The 27,495-nt window shown below is 31.2% G+C and overlaps 1 long non-coding RNA gene across 1 annotated transcript in view; it reads right to left on the bottom strand.

Annotated features, from left to right (window-relative positions):
• LOC124535334 overlaps positions 1–27,495 on the bottom strand; it is a 73,670-nt gene that overhangs the window by 13,050 nt on the left and 33,125 nt on the right. The window contains exon 2 of the long non-coding RNA XR_006966804.1: positions 7,490–7,605. This is a non-coding gene — a long non-coding RNA (uncharacterized LOC124535334). The remainder of the gene's footprint in view (positions 1–7,489; positions 7,606–27,495) is intronic.

Consider the following 27,495-nt stretch of genomic DNA (forward strand, 5'->3'; position numbering starts at 1 on the left):
CAGGCCCGCAGCGCCCCCTTAATCCCCGCAAAAAGCCTTCGGAATTATTCCTAAAGATATTTACGGTTTCGTGAATAAATAAAATTATGAGCGCTTGTATACGGGGATCTAACTAAGTCGACTCCGTGTTGTTTATTATTATGCTTATATTAAGTTGTTTATCTTTTTAATGGCCGGCGAGAGTTATACGGGTCGAGGCGATTTATGCCGTGTAGGATAAGGCTTGGAGGATAAAAAGGAGGAATGTCGGGACTCGGCTCTGATGCCACGCTGAGATTGGATTTTTAAATTTAGATGTGATATTGTTCTTTTCACATTTTTTTGTCATGATACGAGGGGAAAATATGTGCCTGTTTATTTTACATAAACACGATTTTAGGGAAACATGTAAACGAGTTTTGTAATGGGTAACGCGGATACAGGCTCGCACCCGCGGCGGAGGAGGCGTTAAAGAATATGCTTTCCCAGTTAATAACTGACGCCGTTATGTGAGATAAATTAATTAGATATAATAAATACAATATTTGGACTTCAAATAATAAGTTTACTTAACTTTAATTGTGCACTTTTTGCCATTGGACGAAAACAATCACATCTCCGTGGTCAATAAGAACAATAGATACCCTGTTTCCATTGAATATTAAAAAATATTACACAAAACGACAATTTGTGCAATCTTTTATTCTACAGAACAATGAACAAAGAAAGGGTGACAATGACCAAAGCCCTTAAACCCCTTTATTTCTCTGCTAAGAAAAACAACCCTTTCATTCAAAGACTTTTGTTACACAGGAATCCGTTACTTGACGCAATGCTTTCAAATATTTCTTGGAAAATAAGTAAAGACATTTTGAACAATAGCAACAAAACAATGACCGGCCAGAAAAAAAAATATAATTTTTTCTCAACTTATTCAGGTAAACTTACTTCTTAAAAAGTATTACAACTTAAATTTTGTAATTTAATTAAATAATTTCTGTTGTAAGTTCATCTTTATTGTAAGTATATTATTTTATCACTGATAAATAAATGGTTTATTAGATACCGTATATGGTAGTAGTATACAACGCATATAAGCACCCTGATTATGACTAACATGCATTCAATTACTTTGCATACATAATTAAAGTAATTAATTTTAACTCAACCTTTTATACTCGACAACTCGTCACGATTATAATAACGGTTTTCCGCCACGGTATTATGAAAGATATAAATATATGTACCTATATTATAAAACCATCCGTTCAGAACTATGCAATCTCTCGCAAGATACACTACTATACTAATACCGCTAGCAAACTATTTAGCGCTATTTGAGATGCGTTTAATTATAATTGATTCCTTCATCATCGTTATTATTGATATTTTAACAAACCTTCCATATTAAATTAAATTTAAGTGATATGCATGGATTTGCCAAGAGTTCTTCGTTTAATACCTTCTCAAAAACAATATTATTGTTATAACTGTATTACAAAACCTACAATTAGTACTTACTTTAAACCGTTTATGTATTTTAAGTCTCTCTAACTATTACAATGCGAATATTATTACTTAATTTGAGAGTCTATTAATGCTGCAAAGAAATATACTATAAAAATGTACAAAAAATATGTACGTCAATCATTTGTCACAGTTCCCAAGTGAGAAGTCGTAAACTAGAGTGCAACGACCTCATTGCAGACCCTACCCAAGGTCGAGCTAGTAAAATGTTTATGGTCTATAAAAGCTCGTCTGCACTGTGTTTGTGTGTCAAGGACTCCAGACAAATTCTATTGACCGTATCTGACGATAATATTTACTGTTGTCTTTGTTGTAACTCTTTTTGTGACGAAGGAAACACGTGTTTGACTTTACAGTTGATCTAAGGTTTTTAAATATTTTAATAAAAAATATATAGGGCAATTGTTTTATTAAAACTGTTGTCCATTTCGCTAGATGTAAGTATACACTTACATCTAGCGAAATGGACTTATTTTCCTCGGAGAGATTTATATGTATACACATAAAAATATATTATAATTTAAATAAGTAGGTATAACTAAAAAGTTTAAATTCATAAAGGAATGAAATTCTTTCTCCTAAAGTCGCAAGAATCCATCTCATCGTCGTCATTTAAATACGAGATGGTCGTTTAAATTTATAACACAAGTCAGCTTAAAATAATAGCATTTTCCCCGACTTTTCTTAAGATGGCGCTCATATATTATAATATGTAAAATGAAAAATTCGTTTCTCCACGGAAGGGTCCGAATCGTTCAATAAAATGGCAGCAGTTCTCAAAGAAAAGCAATATCGGATACGCGAGTGGCTAATGACAATTTGATGCCGACGGAGTGGCGCGGTCGTAAAAAATCACTAGAAATGATCCCATTTTGATTAAAAAATCACGCGATCTCGCCCTAAACGTGTACAAAAGGCAACTTCCGAATGATTTAAAAGTTTTAATAACGAAATTCAAGTGAAATGACATTATACTTTCAAATTAGGAGTGAAAATTTAATTTAAAAGTGAGACAACTCGACGCTCGAGGGGCGAATGAGATCCACCATCGTAAAAATGTACAAGCTCTTCTTTCACTGGCTTTCTTTTCAGACTACAAAATTTATACCGCTTAAATCTCTCCGAGGAAAATTAGAAGGGGCCTGTATTTATTAAAGGAGATGGTTCGCACTCGTTAGAGGAATTTTAATCGTCAAAGTTTTCCTTATGAATGCGGCATTCGGCCTGACTCTCGAGTTATCTTTTATTAGATTTTAGGGCTTTTAATTAGTGTCGTTGAATGTGCGGAATGAAATCTTAAACGCGCTCCCTAAGTATCGTTTTTGTTACAAATCGGTTCCATAGATACGAGGAGCGAACATCTGCTAATGTTCACACAAAATAAATAAGTTAATATATATTAAAATACAATAAAGATCATAAACACTACGTATTACGATATCTTACATCTATCTAAATTGCAAAACTACTAGGTATAGTAACTATAAGGAAGATATCTAAATTACAAATTCTACGTGTACATATAATGCAAACAAAAAACATTTATGATTTGCAAATCTGAAGTATAACACAAATATTGCAAACAAAGTCCCCCGTGTGCGCATAATATAGCATTATAATTCGGCGTTACGTGCTCGCACAATCGCGTGTGCTCAAAGCATTCTCATGTATCGCTAATTAAAATACGCTGTCGTCGCCTAAACGAGCTGCGGTCGCTTTATACACTGCAATATCATTTCCACCATATGAAAATTAGATTCGGTATTTTTAACCAACAACGGTCCACGGCCCGGGATGAAGCGCCAGTTGTAATGAGAAGAAACCACCCTTTGTTTTTACATCATTCATTTTTTTCACTAATCACATCATTAATATTTATTTAATTACAGTCACCAACATTTTTAAAAATAGAACATAAATGTTTAGTTTTGCTCATTGATTCACAAATATTCGTTGAGTATATTTGGTATTTAGGTAACTTTTTTATTCAAACAAGAGTAAATAAAAAAAATCTGAGAAATCTCAGCAAAGAATCAACTATGCTTGTGCTTATAATCACGTGTTTTTGAATTTTACGAAGTGTTTAGTGGCCGTTTAAAAGCTTAACAACATGGCTATTGACGTTTTATAACCCATTTGCCAACCGTTTGCCCATAAAATTGACACAAGTCGAGTCGTAAAGATTAGTAGAAGTATAACAGGCAATAATACTGGCCCATAAGAGCCTTCTAGATTATCTCCTATTTGTTCTCGTGTCAAATATTTATTTACTATTTTAATCAGAGCAATCGTTACAGTTTCTTAACTAAAATTTAGTTGCATTGAATAGTTATCATTTGTTAGAGCAATAAACAATTATTACATAGATTTGTTAACATAACTTCGATAATAATTCCTTATTAGATGTTCTATGTTAGTTGTTATTCATTTAAAAAATAAAATTAATTTGTATTTTATGCCAGTATTTCAATGACTAAGTAAGTTTAGTTTTTACTATTACTTGAGATTTAATATATGATCTGCAATATTTAATATAATAAATATGATCTCTAATTATACAATTTAAATACCAAATCGCACCACATCAAAAATAATATAGTTCACCTAAAATTAAATTAACTACATTATTTTAAAATTATATTTAAAAATTATGAACATTTAAACGTTAATATTTAAGACTTATTAACATTTTCAGTTCATTCATAACAAATAAAACTCTTTCAGCGCGTAAAAGTATAATAAGACGGTATAAAATAAATAATGAAATTCTCTTTGAACTGCTTATACAAACAATCGTTAGTGTCACACGAAATGTGATTTAATTGTCGTTTATGACATTTCATTCCTAATTTCGTTGCCTTTATATTTAATTAACTGTCAAGAACACGATTTAAATTTATAATATCGTTACTAATCGAAGCTGGATACTGTTTATTAGCAATAAAAATAAATTATTGAGACATTTAAAGTTATCATTTTATAGTTGATATTCATATAATGTCATCGTACGGATATTTTGATATAAATAACCAGTCCTTGATATATTTAGTTAAACTAAAGATATGAATATATAACACATATATTATGTGTATGAGAATTATATTGAATATTAAATATTAGACGCTATTAAAACTATGTAGGCGTAGAATGTTAGTTATTATAAAAGAACCAAAATAAATTAACAGCGAATAAGTCATAAATTTCAATAAAATATATATTTGTAAGTTTATACTGCCAGTATTATAATAGCTTAATATCTTTTGATCAGTCACTTTAACCATCATTGTGTTTACAGATAGACAGTTCATATATTTTGTGTTCAGTTTCGAGTTTTTTTAAGTATATTTCTGATTAATAACTTGAGCGATAATTCATAGATCACCAGACCCAATTAAGACACGTAAGTTGAAGAATAAAAAGCACCTGTCGATCTGTAAATGGTTTCGATGACGTCATAGGTATTATATGATAGGAATACTGTTAATGCGCCGCTGCTGTGGAACTTATATAATGTCCCTTACGGATATAATTGCAGCTACTCGCTCACTCTCCCCAAGATAGTACAAATACACATTATAGCTTAGTCATACAACCATAGAATATTGCAAAAAAGTAGGTACGGACCGCTACAAGCAGTTTTGAATAGATATTTAAAAATACTAGTTTTAATGAAACTCAGTTTCTTAAGAATGTATCATAGATTTACCGGATAGAACCGAGAAGAAATTTGGCAGTTACTATAATCATATATAATTAAATTTGTGCAACGTGTTAAAGAATCAAGAACTCAAAAATATTCTATCATATAACCTTATACATGAGATGTCTTATTTCATAATACTTTTTTGTAATTAGCTTTCAATCTATTTTTTGGTAAATTTAAAATAATAGTCTCCCGGGTTTATTTGATCAGTTCTATGCATATAGCATAAAATCGAGTGGCAACTTTAAACATAACACAGGTTGAATTTTAAAATAAAACATTATATGAATAGTAATGATAAAAATGTATACTCCGTATCTTATCAACGCGCTATTGTCAATTATTATAATGTATTGAAAACATACCATCGTGGGCGGCCTTAGGAGTAGGTGAAGCCATCCCATAACGAATGGGAACGACCGATTAGGGCACCTTTTAACGTATTAAATCCAACTTATCGGCTCAACTGTCGCCGCCCTGACCCCGGGGCTCTTATCAGGGACACCACTCAGTTCAGGGGTATGAACAGCGCCCGTTTGAGGTTTGTACGTAAAACATTATGGATGCGTTACTTTGAGGTTTTAGGAATATGTTCAAATTGTTACCATTATATGGGGCATAGTAATAATTATGAATATTGTGTTTTAATTATTTCATGTACGACATTTAAATTAAATTAACATTATTAGAATAATTCAAATTTATAAACTGCCTACGGTTTTTATACAATCAGTTTATTAATAAATACGCAAATATATTGGCAAAATCTAAGCTGCTTTCATTTACGGATAACAATAAGCTTTCAGTTACAAATAAGTGAAAGCTTAAGAATCGAAAGCACCGCCGCGGCTCAAAGTGGTTCGTATCGTAATCAATTTGATAGCGTCAAAGCCTTCGCCACCACGAAATTCTTGAAAACACCGCTAGATGGTAGCACGAGTAACAAAATATAATTTTATATATTTCCTACGTTGTTACAAAAATTAAATGAATACATTAAAGTCGTGAAATAATATCACACCTTGTATAAAGAATGTAAGTCGTTTAGCCTAGAACTCATTTATAAATATCATTACGTCTGTTTTGTTATAGTTAAAAATGTTATATCCAGATACAATAATATAATTTCTATATGAAAATATTTATATTCATTTATTTATAATGTATGGACAGTCACGCAGGCAAACTATAACTTGTATTACAATACCGTCTTTCTTCATTTTAAAGTATTTTGATCCTTCCTTTAATTTAAATTGGGTAGGTTGGGAAATAGAAGTGATGTCCTCCTGATGTACCATAAATCGTGAAATTTATTTTAAATACTACAAATCATTATAATTATACAGTGGAAAAAGTAAACACAAGACAAAATAATAAGTGTTTTACTAATAAATATATTTCAATGTCATCGCATTATAATAGTATCTAATGTAGGTATAAACATTTAACACAATAGAATATTAGAAGTGTTGTCAGTGTGACTTAAAAACTATTTAACTATGCGATTAACCTATTTTTTTGATTTTTTATAGTATACGTTTCTAGTTATGCATTTTACTATAGTTAGTTCATAGCTTAACGCATTAAAATCTCATTTGTTCTTGTATTTTGTAAATTATTTTGAATTTATATGCGAGGCACATAACATCATATGTTCAGATTAGTACGATTAACCTAATCAATTTAAATAATAATGATCCGTACAAATTACGTTCATCTTCGAATGTGTCTTTTTTTACCAATTATAAAAAATAACCACGTGCAATCTGCCCCACTAGTCACGAAATTGACAATATATTTTGTTACTAATAGGCTTCGTCTAGAGTAAGCTTAGTACTTCGTACATTAAATACTTATTTTGAATTGAAAAGGCGCTCTATATACAAATAAATCTAAAACAATTATCATTGAAAAAAATATCGAATATCAACGCATGATAAGAAAATAAAGACAAGAGTATTTTTATTATCAGATTCGTAATCAGCGATATGACATAAAATGGATTATAAATGTACGTATCAAACTTTATACCTAGATAAGAAAGTGGTTCTGGCTGAGCGCATAACTCATAACGCAAAAGTTTAACTAAATTCGACATCTAAATTAGGTGGGACTTTAAGAATACGTTGATCAAAATTTTAAAGTCAAAAATCAAAAATCAAAGTTTTAATCAAAATTTAATTGTCCGTGATAAATAATAATAAGAAAATAAAGTAGGTACTTTAAATAAATAAAATGTAATCTATTTGTTACTTATATCAAGATTTAATTTAATTTCACCTGCTTGTAATTGTAGAGTTGAGAACTGTGAGCTTTTTATTTACATTTACATGCTATCATTGTGTATTTTCAAATCTTGTAAGTTCATTTTTCTGTCAGTCACCAAACCGATTGATCTGTAATGTTAAACACAACATTGGTGTTACATAATGTATTGAATTGTAGTGAGTATTATAATGTTAATACATACAGTAGGTACATGTATAGAAAATGATGCACCATATTTACTTTTTAATATTTATCATTCAAAATCAAAATCAAAATAAATGTTATTCAAGTAGGCTTTTACAACCACTTTTGAATCGTCATTTTACAATTAAGTGAAGCTACCACCGGTTCGGAAAGTAGATTTTACCGAGAAGAACCGGCAAGAAATTCAGTATTTACTCTTTTTCAACATTTAAAAAATACAAAATCAAGTCAGTTAAATAGAGTTATTTAAATCAATAAATCCTGCTTAGAAGTCAACAAGTATTAACTCAACGCTTATTTAATATCTAAAAAATCTTGTATCGAATAATATGCCTTTTTTTTCAATTAACGAAACGGCAAAGTTAAAAATGTCTGCGGAATTTTATTATAGAAACGGATACCTTGCCCCAAGAAGGATTTATTGACTTGACATATGTTTCTTATTATCATACTGTGGCAGAAACTCCTACTATTAATGTTTAGCGTCAAATATGAGTACCGACACAAACAAGCCCCTCAAATTAATTCAAATATAAATATTACTTGAGTATATATGTTTTGTGTAATTAAACAAACCGTCACCCTACTTAAAGTAACAATGCGACGATGTACAAAAAAAAACATCGGACATAAACAATGTAAAGCTCATTTCTTCCACTTAACACCGACTGAACGCCCCTATACAGTCGCCATTTCACATCATTGCTAAATTGGTACCACATAAATCGTACTGTTTAATTTAATCAACGCCCGCGTAATTCGTCTGCTTGTCTGTACATGACCAATCAATAAAGGCCCTTCATACTTCAACCTATTATTCGTTTTGTACTGACATTATCAAAGGTCGCGATCTCGCCGGGGATCACGTGACGGTGGTTGGAAAATTTATAATTATTAAATTACGTGGGAGCACATCGTTAATTCGTTTAAGCTCACACTTATGACGATCAAAAATATTATAAAAAGGGCTGAAAATAAAGCAGCGTGATTTTTTTGACACGATTTACTTAATTAAAATATAAATGAAGTATTTTTATGACAATACAACTTAATTAAAAGAATGTCACTTAGTAACTCATTTTTCAATTGTATTTAAGAATAGGTAGCAATAAAGATTTCTTTACTTATTTAATGTTTTAACTCAAACCAAATATACACATTTATAAGACTACAAACATAGTAAGTAGGTACCTACGCTCAATATTTGAGAAAGATACCATTCGATTTAAAAAATATATTTGGAATGTAGTTTTACTGAATCTCAGATACTAACCGCTGCAAGTAAAATTACTCTGTGAACGGATATATTTTCCCAGCATACTTTTCGCCTATTTAATTTTCATCCTATTTTATCAACAGGTCGAAATTACAAATTAAAAAAGCAATTTTATATGTGAGGTATCCAAATGTAGATATTTTTATGGATATTTCTTAATAAACCAATATATTCCAATAAATTTTTAAACAGATATTTTTATTTATTAATAATTGTATTGGAAGATAAGAGCTTCACCTCTTTTTTTTCGAAAAATATTCCATATACTATAGAAATTATATACTACGAAGTATTTCTCATAAAAATTGATTCAACCCATCCGGCCTACAACAATCATAATAAGATTAAAAGATTCATAACCGTCGAATAAGTAGATTTTGCGTAAATAAGAAAATAACAACTCTATTTGTTATAAGTATGGTAATTTTACATTGCTATTAATTGTTAGCGGACTGTACTATTAAAGTAAATACTTCTAGTTTGACTTTAGGCGTTTCAGGTTTCGTGGTCGTGTCATATTTAAATGGAAGTTAATTTAGTGGAAAGGTCTTAAGGAGAGCCGTCTATATTGTTTTTATTTTTCTTGCAAATTAGGACAATACCCTATCTTATTAAATTTTCATCTCGGTATGTCTTCGGCACATGGCTGCTACCTTCTTTAACATTTTGAAATCTAACTAAAAATCACTATCCTCTGACCTCTTACGGCAACGCAACTTAGCTTAGTTATAATTAATTATTATTATTACGATATGGGCTTTTATGTACGCGAACGCCTGCACTGCCTATTTTCTCATAATCTGATGAAACAGCAAATCGACATCAGAGAAAGGCGTTTCAGTTAGGACCTATCGCTTAAGTTACTATAACCTGGAATTAAGGAAAATATAACAGAATCAACTAACTACCTAATTCACTCTACTTCGAACATTGTTTTAGTTTATATGTATAAACTTTAACTTTAAAAAATAATAAAATTAGTAGTGAATCGTATAATAGACCAAACAGTTTAGGCTGTAGGTTATATGTAAGTTAGTCATTTTTATATTTAATAGATGACAATTACTAAAATTCCATTAAGTAAAAGAGTAATATATTACTCAGAAAAGAGAAAAGTAAATTGTTTTAAGAATGAAGAAATTATTTTTCATAACAATAATACATTAGAAATTCAAATTGAAAATGGCGTCGCATCAGTAGGGTGACTCCCTCGCACCGTCCAAGCGTTCACGTCGGAAATGGACGATTATTTATTAAATATGTAATAAATCATATTTTCAACATGAATTAAACATGTTTTTTATGACCGAATTGTACTTCAATTATCATTGACTAGTCATTATTAAAAACTGGTTTAGGTTCTACATAATTTAATCCAAACCTTATAATGCTCTTATATATTCGTATGTTTATATTCTGCCAAAACGTATCCGGTCTAAATCTATAACCTTATGTAAGGTTATTATAGACTTTGACCTAAGGTTTATTAATTTTGGTTTTATATGTTGCCAAACCCATATTTGAAATAACAATTTATATTAACTTATATATGGTATACTTGGCATCTAATCGTTTTTTAAACTTATTAGCATTTTATTATTAAAAAAATAACGTCTATAAATAATAGATAAAGATAAACATAATATGCCATTAAATATAAGTTAATATTATCAAAGAAACGTATTTATCTAAATAAACTTTTATCTTTCGTACGCAATTGAAAGAGTAAATAAAGCCACTAAGGCAACAAAGGGACGTTTCGAATGTAGATAATGAGCGTGGCTAGCGAGGAGGAACGAAATGTAGGGAGTCGGATATTTCCGCGCCATTTCACACATTGTTGCTACCCTACACCGCGTCACGGGCACGCGGCGAGTGGTACTTAGTTACCGTATACTGTAAATAAAACAAATCTCTACTTTCTATACACTCAAAACTATTTTTCTTAAAAGAAAACATTTAGGTACATACTCGTAGGTTTCTTTTTCTATGAAGGAATCAAACGACTTGGAACTTTCAGATTGGCATAGTAAAAGCAACTGTTATTATTTTTTTAAATGTATATTATAATATTCGAAAAAAATGTCTGATAAAAATCGATCAAAATAGTAAATAAGCGGTTCGGTAATTCATTCCTGAGCTCATGATAATATTCAAGAGTTGTAAGCCCCGAGATTTATTCCGAACAATAATTTCCGAGCACTCACAGCGGGGGGCGGTGTGTGTGCAAATGAAAAACAGCCAATTAGTAGCATGTATATGAATTGATGTTTCTGTTTTTCAAGACACTTTTGGATAACAGATTATACATCACGTATTTATATTTAAGGCATTGACGGAGAACGGTGAAAATTTTCAATTGTGGGTACATTTCTGGGGTTACTGTACAGGTATGTATCTCTGACCCGTATAAAATCTATAAAAAACATTATATTCTTTCGTTCATTTCAGGTATAGATGTAGGTATAGACGTATTAAAATCATAATCAATACATATAATAAAATTGGAGTGTCTGTTTGTAATATTAAAATAGCCCTTTTTAGTCATGCATACACGGTACATATATGTCTGCCTGTCTGTCTGTTTGTTCCGGCTAAACTCTGGAACGGCTGGACCGATTTTGACGGGACTTTCACTGGCAGATAACTGACATAATAGGGAGTAACTTAGGCTACAATTTTTTTTTTGGTTAAATTCAAACGCTTATAAGGTCGCAGACACAGCTAGTGTAAAATAATTCTCATTAAAATATACCATTATAATAGCTTCTGGTTTCTATAAGAAAATAATAATAAAAGGCTATTCATTTTCATCAGCTATACGCACATCTAACCTATAGATAGCGCTTTGTTCGTCTAACAAAGCGTACAGAAAAGCGAATCCCGCTTATTTATCAGAACGATATCTTAGCAATAAAAATGTCAACGATCGCTTGCCGTCTATCGCCTATTGCCTATCGGACATACGCCCTGATTTATGTTAAGTGAACGCTGAAAATTAAAGCTTTAAATTCAATTATTCATAATAAATATCCGCTTCGAATTTTAAAAAGAAAACTATTATAATATAATTAATCTAACTGATATTTGGAATTCGAAAGTGTATGTGTATAATAATAGGCACCCATTATATAATTACATTCGAAATGCTGGACGGGTAGGTACTAATAAGTATATGTGGATAATATTCCGAAATAGAAGCATTTTAAAAAGTTGTTGGTTAGGGTATGTGCAAATTGTTTGTGAACGAAATTAATTAGTTTAAATTATAATATTATTATCTATCTAATTTTAAAAAGAAAACGTAATTAAAATTTAAATGATTATAACATTTTTGTTATCTATTTAGATAACATAAATCAGATGAAAGAAATTATCAAAATAAATAAAATTCATAAAAATATTTATATATACCTACGTATATGTGTTAATGTGTATATATATATTTAAAAGTTTATAAAAATTACAAGTCTTAAAAGAAAGTCAATTCATCATCCTATATCCCCTTCTTAATCAAATCAAGGCCTTCGAGAGCACATTTGAATTAAAATGCATGAACTAATTACTTTAGGGCGTGTGCAAATGAAATAAACTAATTACGAGGCCTCGCTGGCCGGCCAATTACACTTGCTTATTTATCAGAATTGTGTGATCAAATAATTAAAAATATGCCGACTGGTAGATGGAGTTTGTGACTATAAATCGTGAAATGTCCGCGTATTCAATTTGCGAAATAAAATGAAACGCGTCAGTTCAATGCGCAGAGCGCAATAGCTTGTGAATTTACAACTAGCTCGTGTATTTCATAAATTGGTTCAGGCATGCGCTATTTACGTGCTATATACGTCCCGAAACGTTGATAAAGTATCGCTTCGAACGTGTCATACCTAATTTCACTAACCTTTTCAATAAAACTTATTTCATGCGGTATACGTAAGGACCTAGTTTTTTATGTTATGTTATATTTAAAGTAATAGCTTTTATTTTTCGATTATTACATTTTAAAAAATGAACACTAAAGAAACATCTATTACGCGACACATAGTAAGTCAGATCGTGCTATAAACAAGGGTCCGCTATAACTTTTCACCTCTGTACATGTTTACGAGTCTTATACTAATTGACGTCACGATGAGCGACGATGTTGGTGCCCAACGAACCTGCTACGAACGTATTTATGGTCGTTGCATCCGATATTTTTCCTAAAGGCATTAATGCGTGATGCGCGAATTGATATATGGGACGACTTTGAGATGAAGTGAGTTAGTGTTCGAGTGCTTTTACTGACTTGACTTGTAGTTAATCATCTCTGCTCCTGAAAGTATATTCATTTTCCTTTTTGTTGAGATAAAATTTTATATAAATTACTAAAAAAATGCGTAAGATCTAAAACAGACATTAAACATCATGTGATTGTGTAAAACAAAGCAAATGCAGATACAAAATGCCTTAAATCAAAGCTAGTGGTAAACAGCGAAACAGGAGAAGTTAACTGATGTAGTCGCATTACAAAGGCCGATCCATCTTCATTCCACCACCGTTGACTAGTATTGTCAAGACTGTCGACGCAGCTAAGCAGAAGCGTTTGAATTTATGATGTCCAGAGCTAACTGCATGCCGTTTAATCAAATCCATCTCGTAGTTTCAACGAGATACGCACACAAAGACATGTGTTCAAATACTGCATTCACAAAACAATGAATATATTTATGTAGACTATAATATCATAAATAAAAATCATATAGCAACTGTATAATTCTTGATAGTTGTATCTCAATTCACCAGGCCTCAGAGCTCCTGCGAAGGATTTTAAATGCATAAATATTTATTTCCTTTGAGTAAATTGTTTGAGTTTAAATTATTTTATTACTAGAACGAATGTTAATTTTAATAAAAATCGATAATACTTATCATTAATGTTATTTATGAATGCAAACTTGCAAGAGAACTGGCTTCGAATGTAAATGAAGCACAGAAGTTATCTTGAACTTTATGGATTGGAGTCGTGCTGAAGCACTGTGTTCTGATCAGCTTGCTCTTAGCCTTGAGGGCATTGAACCTCCTTTATTAATCATGCTACTGACTTCAGACTTGACTTTAATTGTTACTGTAGATAAATATTTGATAATAAATTCTAAGCTTTCATTGTTTGGTTTTAAAGAAAAAATTTGAGTAAAACATTTACTTGGAAATTGCCCTTATTAAAATTTCAAATGTTGAGCTCCATTGATATTGTGTCCACGTAGCGATTTGTATTTAAGTTCGTAAATATCCTTGAAGGTCTCTTAAAGAACGCATTCAGTGCTTATTCCGCCACGCTGCTCAATTGCCGGTACAATGATACGAATATGATATATAATAGGTATAATATAAAATCGCAATCCACCTATGTTTCTTCTTATCGTAAATATTAAAAATGACATATCTACCATTTAAACATTATGTGAAAATTATTATACTGTGCTTACTTACCTATAGATTGATGTTATTTTATTTTAAAATATTATTACCATATTTGTTAGACTAATTAATAAATAATATTTATTATTATAATATAAAGTAAAGTAAAAGTAACAGCCTGTAAATTTCCCTCTGCTGGGCTAAGGCCTCCTCTCCCATTAAGGAGAGAGTTAGGAACAATATGTTCCTAACTCTACCACGCTGTTCCAATGTGGGTTGGTGGAATGCACATGTGGCAGAATTTCACTGAAATTAGACACATGCAGGTTTCCTCACGATGTTTTCTTTCACCGCCTAGCACGGGATGAATTATAAACACAAATTGAGCACATATATATATAGTGGTTCTTGCCTTGGTTTGATCCCGAAATCATCGGTTAAGATTAACGCGTTCTAACCACTGGGCCATCTCAGCTTATTATAATATATTGAAAATAATAAAAGTGGACTAACCCAGATTACGTTAATATTAAGTAGGTAGGTACAGTACTTTTATCTTTAAAGTTATTGTTACATTATTTAAAAGCACCAAGATACCTATTGAAAAATTGGCAATATTTCAAGTTGCTTTTAAAGCGAAAACATAAATTCAAGTTAAAGGGGTGTATAAATAAGAGAGCGGTTGTCTACATAAAAAAGCCGCAAATCGCGAACAATGATCAAGACGAAACAGTATAGCCATTTTTGCACGTACAGAAATAATTACCCGGCCTCCTTGACAAATGCCAATTAATTTTTATCATTTCTGGACACGTCACATTGCACGGTCCCCGTACCGGCCTCGAGGTGCGAGGAATTCATACGATTAAATTGATCTTGAGTTCATTCGCTGTTTATAGGCATTCGAGTATGAAACGCTCGGTTTTCATTGCCGAGCGTAACTTATTACGTAAAACGATGAAAATTAACAATTTCACGGACGTGCTAAAAATTTTTCGAACCCCATATTCATTCCTGAACCTTCAAGATATCGACGTTAGAGCTTTATTTCGTACTATTGAATCAAACAACGCTATTAAAGATGTAAAGTATTTCATATATTTAAGAGTGTTTCTGTGTTAATAAACAATAATGCCCGTGATATCATTAGTCGCGGCAATGTCTGTAAACTTTTAATTTGCATTATGGTGTAATTTGAAAACTTAAAGCGATAACACTGTAAATCGCCGAAACTGAGACGTTTTCAAATTATACTCAAGTTGACAGACGCGTCTTGTGGTGTGTTCGTGACTCGTCTCGCACGTGTTTCCATGGAGATGGGAACATGGAGTTCGTATTTTGAATTTTGGAAAACACTCATAGTGGCGGCATAAACAACACGGACTCTCCGAACTTATTTGCATTTACACGGGCCGAGTAATTGCACCGCGCTTCAGGGAAAACTTTAATTAAGCTAACTGTCTTAAATATAAGTATATATAGAGTTAAGAACTTAATAAGGAAAGTTTAAATAATAAATTACATAAAACTACATTGTCTAAAGTGGTTACTGAGATATAACTTCATATAAAGAGCGCCTTGTTTCGTCTACCATACTATACACACACAACACTATTAAGTTTTTACTTCAATTATTATGGCTCAATTTATCCTAGATTAAAAGTAATGATAAGAATAGATCATTATGAATTCGATGTAAGATATACAATTAATGTAATTGTATAATTGTTAATTCATGAAGATAATAGGTAGGTATGTCAGAAGACTAAACATTTCAGTGATTCAACTCAGTTAAATCTATCTAATTATACCGTACCTCCGGTAACATCACACTTAGTAAGCATATTTGAAAAAATAGGTACTATATACTTTTTATACTATTAAGAAATCCTTTTTAATACATTTTTTGTTATTTGTAATCGGCCACATGATACTGATGATCTTGAAAGCTTAAAACGTTTAAAGATAAAAAAAATATCCAAGGTAAATTCAATGTATAGATATATGATTCTTAATAAAAAAAATGTGTATGAGTAACTTTTCTCACGATACACTTAGACTAATATATGGTATTTCAAATTATTTGTATTAACCAAAAAAAAACTCATTTATAAATATTATATTGTACCTAGGTATATATTTTTTAGAGAATATTATCAAGCATAACAAAAAAAAAAACATTTTTTTAAGAAAAAATGTTTATTTTTGTTATGCTTATGTTATACGTAACATAATTTGACGTTGAGTATAATTATAAAATTAAAAAAGTTACCGCCATATTATTATGGAGAGTAGAACACTTAACAATTAGCTTGTCCACCATCAAACGAATAATAGTTTTGTTGGAATATTACAAAAATCCAAGTCTCCACAGATACTAAATAATTAATTAGTTATTTGATTACATGTTTACATTCATTCAATCTTTCACTCACTCAATTATTGTTAAGATACTCAGTTACTTTGTGTCACATTAAATTAAACTGTCGAACAGTGCAGACGTGTTTTTCTTTCTACCTGCGACCCATTTCACAACAGGTTATGGGCCCAGGCCACGTGCTATAATTTTATTAGTTTATTCGAAGTAGTCGATCTAAATTCCGTTATTTTAAATTCAAAAATGGATTCACGAAATAAAAGGAATATACAACAATTTAATGGTGACCGTTACAGTACTTGGAAGTTTCGTATTAGATCACTTTTAGGAGAATTGCAAGTATTATCCGTGATTGACGAAGAACCGCCACATATACCGAACGAAGAGTGAAATAAGAAGAATATGATTGCAAAAGGTACGATTGTTGAGTACTTAGGTGATGCATTTTTGATTTTTGCGAAGGGTTCCGCTACAGCGAAATCTATAATGGCCGAATTAGACAAGATTTATGAAAGAAGAAGTTTGGTTACGCAATTGGCACTGCGCAAACAATTGCTTAATTTGAAATTACAGCCAGATGTGACTCTTTTCCAACATTTCAATAATTTTGACAATATCATAACGGAATTAATTTCTGCCGGTGCGAAATTGGATGAGATGGACAAAGTATCGCACTTGTTATTAACACTACCCACATCTTACGACGGTGTTATAACGGCGCTAGAAACGCTAGGAGAAGAACAATTGCATCTTGCTTTCGTTAAGACTCGTCTTCTCGATCATGAAGTGAAATTAAAAGCTGATACAACAACTGAACTCAAAGTTTTACATACATTTACGAAGAAGAATACCTTAAAAATAAACCCGGATTTGATAAAAATAAATCACATTATTATAATTACAACAAAAAATATACAGGAAACACGACACATAAGATATCAAAATTGTATTGCGATCATTGTGGACGACGAAATCATGTGAAGAAGGATTGCCGTTATTTCAAGACGATGCAACAAAATGGCGGTAGTAGCAACAATCAAACGCCAACTGCAAATACATTACAAATATCCAATAACGAGGAGAGTTTCGCTTTTATGTTATCAAATTGTAAGTTGTCTAATTCTTATCACAATTCTTATAATAATACAATTGTTTTTCTTTTAGATTCGGGTGCAACTGACCACATTGTAAATAGTAAAGATTTATTTTCATCATACTCAGAATTAATGTCTCCGATAAAAATTGGTGTTGCTAAAAACAACGCTAGCATTCCAGCTCTTGGTAAAGGCCAGATTCACGTCACTACTAATTTGGGTTTTCAAGGATCAATTGATGATGTCTTATACTCGCCTGAGGTACCGTATAATTTGCTTTCCGTAAATCGTATTCAGCAAGCAGGTATGTCTGTTATTTTTAAAAGTAATAGTGTTTATATTTACAAAGATAACAAGTTATTAATGACTGGTGTTAGCTATAATAATTTATTTAAATTAGACTTTCAAGTAACGCGATGTCAATATAATATAAATTTATCTCAGACTTCTAAATCTTATGAACTGTGGCATAAACGTCTTAGCCATTTAAATAAACAAAAATTTAATGTTTTTAAAGGTTTAATTGTAATAATAATGTAATTAATGATATTACTCCTAGTGATGAATTGTGTGAATCATGTATACTCGGTAAACAATCACGACTACCATTTGCCAAATCAAAACAAAAATCGGATAACAATAGAACACTTTTTATAATTCATTCGGACATCTGTGGTCCTATTACGCCAACTACATTTAATGACAAAAATTACTTTATAACTTTTGTTGACGATTTTACTCACTATACAGTTACGTATTTAATGAATTCTAAGTCGGAAGCATATAAATGTTTCAAAGATTATGTATCTAAAAGTGAAAATTTGTTTAATTTTAAAGTTGTTAATTTGTATTGTGATAACGGTTGCGAATATCTTTCAAATGAATTCAAAAAATTTTGTGTTGACAAAGGGATAATGTATCATTTAACGGTTCCCTATACTCCGCAACAAAATGGTGTATCAGAAAGAATGAATCGTACATTGACCGAAATGGCAAGATCCATGGTTATAAGTGCGAAATTAGACAAAATATTTTGGGGTGAAGCTGTTTTAACAGCTACATATTTAACAAATATTTTACCCACTAAAAGTCTAATAAATAAAACACCATATGAGTTGTGGCATAATAAAAAAACCGAAAATAAATCACTTAAAAAATTATTGACTCTACTGCATACGTGCACAATAAAAATAGAAAAACTAAATTTGACGAGAAATCTATTAAATCAATATTAGTTGGTTATGATGCAAACGGGTATAGATTATTTAACGTTGAAAACAATGAAGTGTTTGTAGCCCGCGATGTTATATTTGACGAGTTAAATTTTGAACAAACACGACCAACTCGATGCAGTAGTGACAACAATAATAAAGTGATTCCCTCAAAAATTAGTAAGCCCGAAAATGATTTGGCAAAACTAATAAGTCAACAACAAGATTCTTTGAATGAAACTTCTTTTGAAAATCAGCCAAGTAATATAAGGCGCAGTGAAAGAATTCGCAATCTACCCCCCAAAGATTACAAACAAATGAATGATCCTGATTTACTGCTATCTCTAATTACTATGCAATCTTTACCTTCATGTTATAAGAATATTTTTAATAGACATGATTCCGACAAATGGTTAGAAGCTGTAAAAAATGAAATTGAATCACTTTGCAGCAACCAAACGTGGACTTTAGTTGAAAAACCAAAAAACGTTTATATTGTTCTGTATGTTGATGACTTAATAATTTCTACTAAAAATTCTGATTCATTACAAATGTATAAAAATAGTCTTATGCAAAAAATTCAAATGTCAGATTTAAAAGAAATAAAATTATTTCTTGGAATTAGAGTTCAAAGAACAAATAATACAATTTCTTTAGATCAATCTACATATTTACAAAATGTTTTAAATACATTTTCTATGAATGATTGTAATCCGTCAAAATCACCTTTTCACGTAAATTAAATTATTTAGCTTTAAATTCGGATGCATACTACGATGCACCTTGTAAAAATGTCATAGGCTGCCTTATGTATGCAATGCTTTGCACAAGGCCAGATATTTGTGCTTGTATTAATATATTAAGCAGATATCACTCTAAAAATAACGAGGAATTGTGGAAAAATTTAAAACACCTTTTACGTTATATAAAAGGAACAGTTGGGTTAAAATTAGTGTATAATAAATGTGATTTTAAAGAAATATTATGTGGGTATGCAGATTCTGATTGGGGAGGCGATCAAAACGACAGAAAAAGTACAACAGGCTATTTGTTTAAAGCTTTTGATAATTGTACAATATCTTGGGAAACACAAAAACAAGCTACTGTCGCCGTCTCCTCAACGGAAGCTGAGTACATGGCTCTTTTCGAAGCTGTAAAAGAAGCAGTGTGGATAAAATCACTGCTAAACAGTATTTCTATCCAAATAAAAGAGCCTATTATAATATTTGAAGATAACAATAGCTGTATTTGTATTGCAAATAATCCCACGGACCACAAAAGGTCCAAACATATAGACATAAAGTACCACTTTATTAGGGAAAAAATCGCCGACATTATAATAAAGTTAGAATTTATTTCCACAGGAAATCAACTAGCTGATATATTTACTAAGGCGATGCCCTCGAACAGATTTCTAGAATTAAGAAAGAATTTAAAATTAAATTAATTCAAAACTTATGTGAATTTTATAAATTAACTTGAATGTGTACTTGTATTTTTGAGGGGGACTGTTGGAATATTACAAAAATCCAAGTCTCCACAGATACTAAATAATTAATTAGTTATTTGATTACATGTTTACATTCATTCAATCTTTCACTCACTCAATTATTGTTAAGATACTCAGTTACTTTGTGTCACATTAAATTAAACTGTCGAACAGTGCAGACGTGTTTTTCTTTCTACCTGCGACCCATTTCACAACAAGTTTTAATTATAAAATTTTACTAACAAAACTCTATATCATTTTATCGGGATCAATATTTATCACTGTTATATAGCAATTGCTAAGATATATAACTTCCACTTGTAGGTGATGTTCATTACTTCAATATATTAAGCTATCATGCTGAAGGGCCTAACAAATTGATCATCACCGCTTAAAATGTTCCGAAGCGCAAAGAGAGGGTTTATTCTTTCATCAATGTAATATTTATGATGCCTACCGTTGAGTCTTATCGATGTTAAATTTTATTTTCAGGCTTTAGTTTAAAAAAAATTGCCATTTAAATAAATAATAGGTTGAAATAAAGTCAGAATCGAAATTCCTTAGGTTTGTAGGTTCGGAAATATTTTCGTAGTAATGTTAAATCTATTGCTATTGCAAATTATAATGCGTTGTTTAACATTCTTGTTCTTAATCACTATTTTCTTATTTACACATTAATTCCTGAGGTACTAAATCCTTTATAAAATCTGTAAAGTTCTTAGTCTTGCAAAATAAACCGAAACTTCATACATAAAACATCAAACAATAATTATAATAAAACGTCATGCTTAAAATAATAATAATAAAAAACAAAACTATTAATTATTATTCCTACCTATGTGTATTAATGTGTGTAAAGTACCGTGTTCTAAATCTGAATAATTCATATTATATACACAATTTTGTAAATAAATTTGATGCAGTCGTTTGATCACGGAAATGCAACATTGTTGCAATGTCAATTACTTATTTTAGAAACAGATATAATATCGTTATAACAAATCCACCCACACAATTTAGGTTTCCTAGTTATTCTGTTTGCGTTCTGATTCGCTTCTATAACACTGATGTATGTTGACGTATTTACGAGGGACGCGACACAAATTGAAAATTATGGGACGTAGCTTTGTAACGAGAACGTTGTAATATTGCAATCACTCGTAGATTTGCTGATTAAAAATAAATCTAGTTAATCTACTTAAATAAAACCTTCTTTCAGCGTTTTTAAACATCGAAAAACCTATTCGTTTATATAATAAAACGTGGGTAACACATAACGTTTTAAAATCTTAGACTTCAAATTTCAAATTATTGAATTATTTAGTAAAATATTTATTGCAGAGTATTTAGGCAATAAAAATTGTTAAGTTAGCTGTTAGTTAGAATTACAAAATTAAGATCTCTCAGCTTAATATGAATATGATTTACGAAATAGGTCAATCTTTACATTATAAAGCCTATTGAATAGTACAGAGCGAACGCGTATGAATATTTTATGAACCTCATTCACGAAAGGTTTATAAGCACAGAAATTTGATTTCAACAAAAGTATATATTTAAATTGAACTTTAATTAAGAGTAGAAAAGGTTTTAATTTCATTAATACAAAAACGAAAATGAAACAATGTTAGGAATTTTCTCACGTTTTCATGTGCTACTACATTTCAAGGTGAGATCTTCCTTGATAATTTAGAACGCACTGTTATACGTCAAAAATGTTGTTTTTGACATCGGTTGGCCACTGAGGTCATGACACCAGTACGTGTCCGCTTTACAGATCATTTAATCTTTGATAAAAAAAATGATATAATTTTGAAAAAACATGTAAAGCGGTTGTTGTACTTTAACATTATATAAAAATAGAAAACTTAAGCTTAGATTTCCCGCAAGCAATTACTCATACAGTTTATATTTAGAAAATATGAAAGTAATAAAGATATGGTAAATGGAACACATCACACAGAGTTCATATAAATTCCACAAGTTTAATTTTAACCGCGTGTGGTCAAAGTCATTATTAAATAGCGCTTACATTAACAATATGAAAAATAGTTTAGATATCTTTTTTTATCGAGGGTTGGTAATCATGATAATTAATATTTATTCAAACGAGATAACCACTAGTTTGGGCTTAATTTTCTTTTTTTTAAATCACTATAATTTCTTGCTTGTTTCACTAAAATATTCTGTTGAATAATCCAAGGTTTGTAGCCTTATTTTTTTATTACAGATTGCAATTGTAACGGAGTGTTTTTTAAAAGAAAAACCGTTTCTTATATCACCTTGATTTTAAAATTATGTCGAATATAAAATAATACACACAATTAACCGCTAACTCTTATGAATATTACGTATCTTGAACAATCAAAGCGTCAGCAAAACACAGATCAAAGCAATACCAGAAAGTTAATTCGACACGTATTGCCTACAAAGAAGGTCAAATGAATTTTTACGATCTGCGAATTATCTTTGTCCTTCGAACTTTATCGTCTCCGGTTCAGCCCTTGTATGGTGAGTGTTTTAACTCATGTTTGTCTTTTAAAGTCTGTTTGAACACTTATGAGTCACTTGTACTTTGCTTGTATTAATTGAAGTGTCCTCAATAAAGATTTAAAATTAGATGCATTGATATACACTGATTTATTTTGTTATTTTAGTGTATTTATATCATAATAATAATCAAGTATGAAGAATGTTATATCTTACCTTGCTCTACGTTTTAGCAATTGAATGAATTAAGTTTTTTTTAATAAATCAGCGGCTACCGAGCTGGTCCACAAAATTGTTTCTTTTATACACCCCTAGATATTAAAGTGTTGTATTAATTTCGGAAATAGACTGTGTCGTGAGTACGAGGAACACTTTTATTTCAAAAATAAAATCTCGGGAATAAGTGTCAGTGGTTGTATATCGCTTTCCCCAAAAACAATTCCAGTAGCGTACACACAAGCGGTGTCTTTTGTGCCATCTGCTGGCTTCCATGATTTAGGTAACTACAATTAGATAAGTTTATTAAACCCAGACTGACCTGGTAAACAGTGATGATATGAAGTATATTTTAATCTTATCGTATCTTTTAATTTTAGGATAGTATTACCCACTACTATTGAAAAACCTAACTTTTCAATAATGTGTTAATATATTCCATTGATTAATAGCTTAATAGCAAACGTATATAATTACCAGTTAAGAAGTATTTTTACTTCTCGCAAGTTATTTTAGCACTTCGTTGTCGGCTCGTTTGTCTCCCTACGCATAAAAAGATCATAACCAAGGCACGCGCTACCGTTCGTGACTGCGATGATGGCAGATTATAAACTAGTTAGAGCCTCCTTCAGTTAGCCTGCAGCCTCTGATAGTCGCTAAAATAAAACGTAAGCGAAACCTTGAAGGCACACGTGCAGATTAAATAAAATACTTGATTCTATGCAATTCACTTTGCCATAAAGTTACCTTTGTACATATATAACATATTACAATAGGTTTATTTAAATCCAAAATGAAATTGGTGGTCTTCCAACAAATTGTAATGAATAATTTTCAAATTGTAATGAAAAAGTTTCAAAATCGTCATATTCATTCGAATTAATTTATATCAGACATAATTTGTAATTAGGAGTAAAGTATAAATTCAATTATAAAACAATTTTTCATTATAATACAATGAATTAGATTTCAATTTTAAGTCTCAACATTCAAAGACACACAAAAAATGTTTACAAAACTTTCCTTCAATCTCGTAACATTGAAGATGTATCGTATTACTCGTTACTTTTAAGTTATTTCTAGTTAATTTCACCTCACAGCTAGGCCTCTCCTATTGTACAGTTGGACCAATCCTGCGTGGGTTCGAGGTAGTCCTTCATAACTTCTACTAACAAACCCTTTGTGTGCGCGAGTTATTGCCAGCGCAACTCTAAACCCTGTCCGTACCCACCATATTTATACCAGAGGACGAGTTATAACCGTGAGTAATGGAACTTATGTACCGGCTACATTATTCCATACTAAATCTCCCGTAGTGTCGCATTTACTATTTAAATGTATTCATCCGTGAGCTTATCCGGGCGTCATGCAGAGGGCCTTTTGCGTGGCGAGTGTATGAATAATATTCCTATAAGCTCGCCGCAGCTTAGGTATATCGGCAATATACGCAACTTACTATATCTAAGAAGTTTGAATAGTTAGAATATAATATCATTTGATATAGGTACGTTCTACGTCTTCTATCACTTTACCTATAAGCTATTGTATTATAAACTTATTGAATAAAAAGGAAAATCAATGCCACCTTCATTTAGGGATTAAATATTTTGCTCATCTACCTACTTGTCTCTAGTTCTGTCTGACCTTTCAACCATTACTAAGATTTGCATAACAGAGTAATAATTAATTAAAAATTAAAATAAAGTAGGTAAATAAACAGCCTGTTAAGTTTGCTGTTTAAAATGCCTCTCTTTGGGTAACATTTGGAGCTTACTTGCTTAAGGTTTGATGAACGTGGAAAATTCCCATCCAATGATATTTTCCTTCAACGCTGAGCACGAATTATATACGAATTACAAACACAACATTTTTAACTTATGTTTCTTAAGTTAAAGAGTCGAGATGGCCTAGTGGTTAGAACGCGTGCATCTTAACCGATGATTGCGGGTTCAAACCCAGGCAAGCACCGCTGATTCATGTGCTTAATGTGTCTTTATAATTCATCTCGTGCTCAGCGGTGAAGGAAAACATCGTCAGGAAACCTGCATGTGACAAATTTCATAGAAATTCTGCCACGTGTGTATTCCACCAACCCGCATTGGAACAGCGTGGTGGAATATGTTCCAAACCTTCTCCTCAAAGGGAGAGGAGGCCTTTAGCCCAGCAGTGGGAATTTACAGGCTGTTGTTGTCTTAAGTTAAGAATTAGTTCTACTAACCACTGGGCCATAACGGCATAATTGCGTTATAAAGTCATAAATGTAGGACAGTTAGGCAAACTCCTTTCTTCAAAATGACTTTGTTTCACCTGGCAGCAGTAGCAGTAGTAATAAGGGGTTGGTTATAATTGTGCCAAAATTATTTTTGATACCAGAAAGTTCCTTATAATACTTTCCTAAGGAGCACCAGACGAATTTCATTTCAAAATAAATTAAAAGAAACGAAGAAGTAGTTTGTTTGACTGAAAATAAATTCCGATATCACAGCACCTATTTGAAAAATTCTTTAACTATTTGGACTAACTATTTTAAACCATATTTGTGCTTTACAATACATAATTTAAATGCATATCTGAGGAGTTATCGTAAAATTGAATTTCTCGCGCAAGAAGAACAATTAATTATCATGGCGGTCAGCGATGCGATGGTCGGCTCAGCTAAACGGAACGTAGGGTGTCGTCGTCATTACATACCTATATAATTTTGGGTGAGATTTTTCTTATACCATAATTGTTCTCTCTATTTTTTGTCGCATCTGGCTATTTAATAGTGTGTTCAAAACTGGGGATTTATATCCGATATAAATAATTAAAATATTTGATTTCACAAAAATGTGGTACTTCATTTGAAATCAAATTGTCAATTTACAATGGGTACAGATTACTTTTTTGTTTGATCCACTAGTTTTTTTTAATTATTTATTTTAAATATGTAGGCGGATAAGCAAATAGACCACCTGAGGCGGCAAGTGCTTGCCATCAAACATTGATATTAGAGCCGTAAGATCACTGAAAGTAACAATACTGAGTTGCTGTTTAGCAGTAGAGTAAATGATGAATGGGTGGTACCTACTTACCCAGACCGGTCTGCACAAAACCCTACCACCGAGTATCTTAATCTATTCCCAACTAGTGTTCCCTTTATAGAGACGGAAGAAATAAGATTTTTATAGATCAATAACAAACATTAGATTTTTACGTTATGTTACATTTTCTCAGATCCCGGCTTTGCTTTCAAAAACAATGACTGTAGATAGTTATTGGTTATAATGTAATTGAGAAGTCCACTAAATTTCCCGTATATCATGAGGTTATCTGTTATTTTATGATATAAATATGTCCTAATCAGTCATGGGTTAGATCAATTGTAAGAGGCAATGCGTCATTTTACTGAGTGGTTAATTACAGGCACAAGACTTAACAGCTTAGATCTAGGTTAGTAGTACTCTGGCAATGGAAGTAATAGCTATTTCGGTGCCAAAATCTAAAGACGGACGTGTCCACTTACCTACCACCGAGAATAATATTTTTTAATTTGTAAGTCGTATGATATTCAAGTGACATTTAACAGCTGCTCAGTGCCAACAAGAAATTTTATTCTCGTTTTAAATAGCCTTTTTTATTGTATCATTTTGTACCACATTAATTTATTTGTTAGGTAGGCACCTACAACGAATAACAGTCTGTTAGCTATTGTATTACATTAAAAACAAAGTGTTACTAGCATGTAGCAGCCAGGATACTAAATTACGTAAAGAAATAAAAAAAATATTAAATAGTAAATACAAAAAACAAATACGATAAAGTACATTGAACGTAGAAAACCTTTATATATTATTTAGATACGGGGACAGCCAAATGGGCAACCTGGTCGCGAGTGGCCACTACCGCCTAGACCGTCTAGACCTGACACCATTATACTTACAATTCCTTACATCGCAAATTTGCCACCAACCTTAAGAAGTAAGATGTTACGTCCCTTGGGTCTGTCACTGGCTCACTCACTCACCCTTCAAATCGGAACATAACAATACTAAGTGCATTGGTGTTTGCCGCAAGAATATCAGATGTGTTTCCACACCTCTAAAACTGTGGTTAAAACCTATGTTAACCTGAACATATATATTTTTTAAGTACTTCAAATTTAATTAACACTTTTTTTAATACAAATTTCAAGGTAAAAAAAGTATTATTAAAAGGAATTCAAATTCAAAAGTTAATAGAAATTTTGATTTCGAAGTCTAGTTTCTGTGCAATACAAATA

This window comes from Vanessa cardui, chromosome 14, assembly GCF_905220365.1.
Source record: "Vanessa cardui chromosome 14, ilVanCard2.1, whole genome shotgun sequence".
Lineage (NCBI taxonomy): Eukaryota > Metazoa > Arthropoda > Insecta > Lepidoptera > Nymphalidae > Vanessa > Vanessa cardui.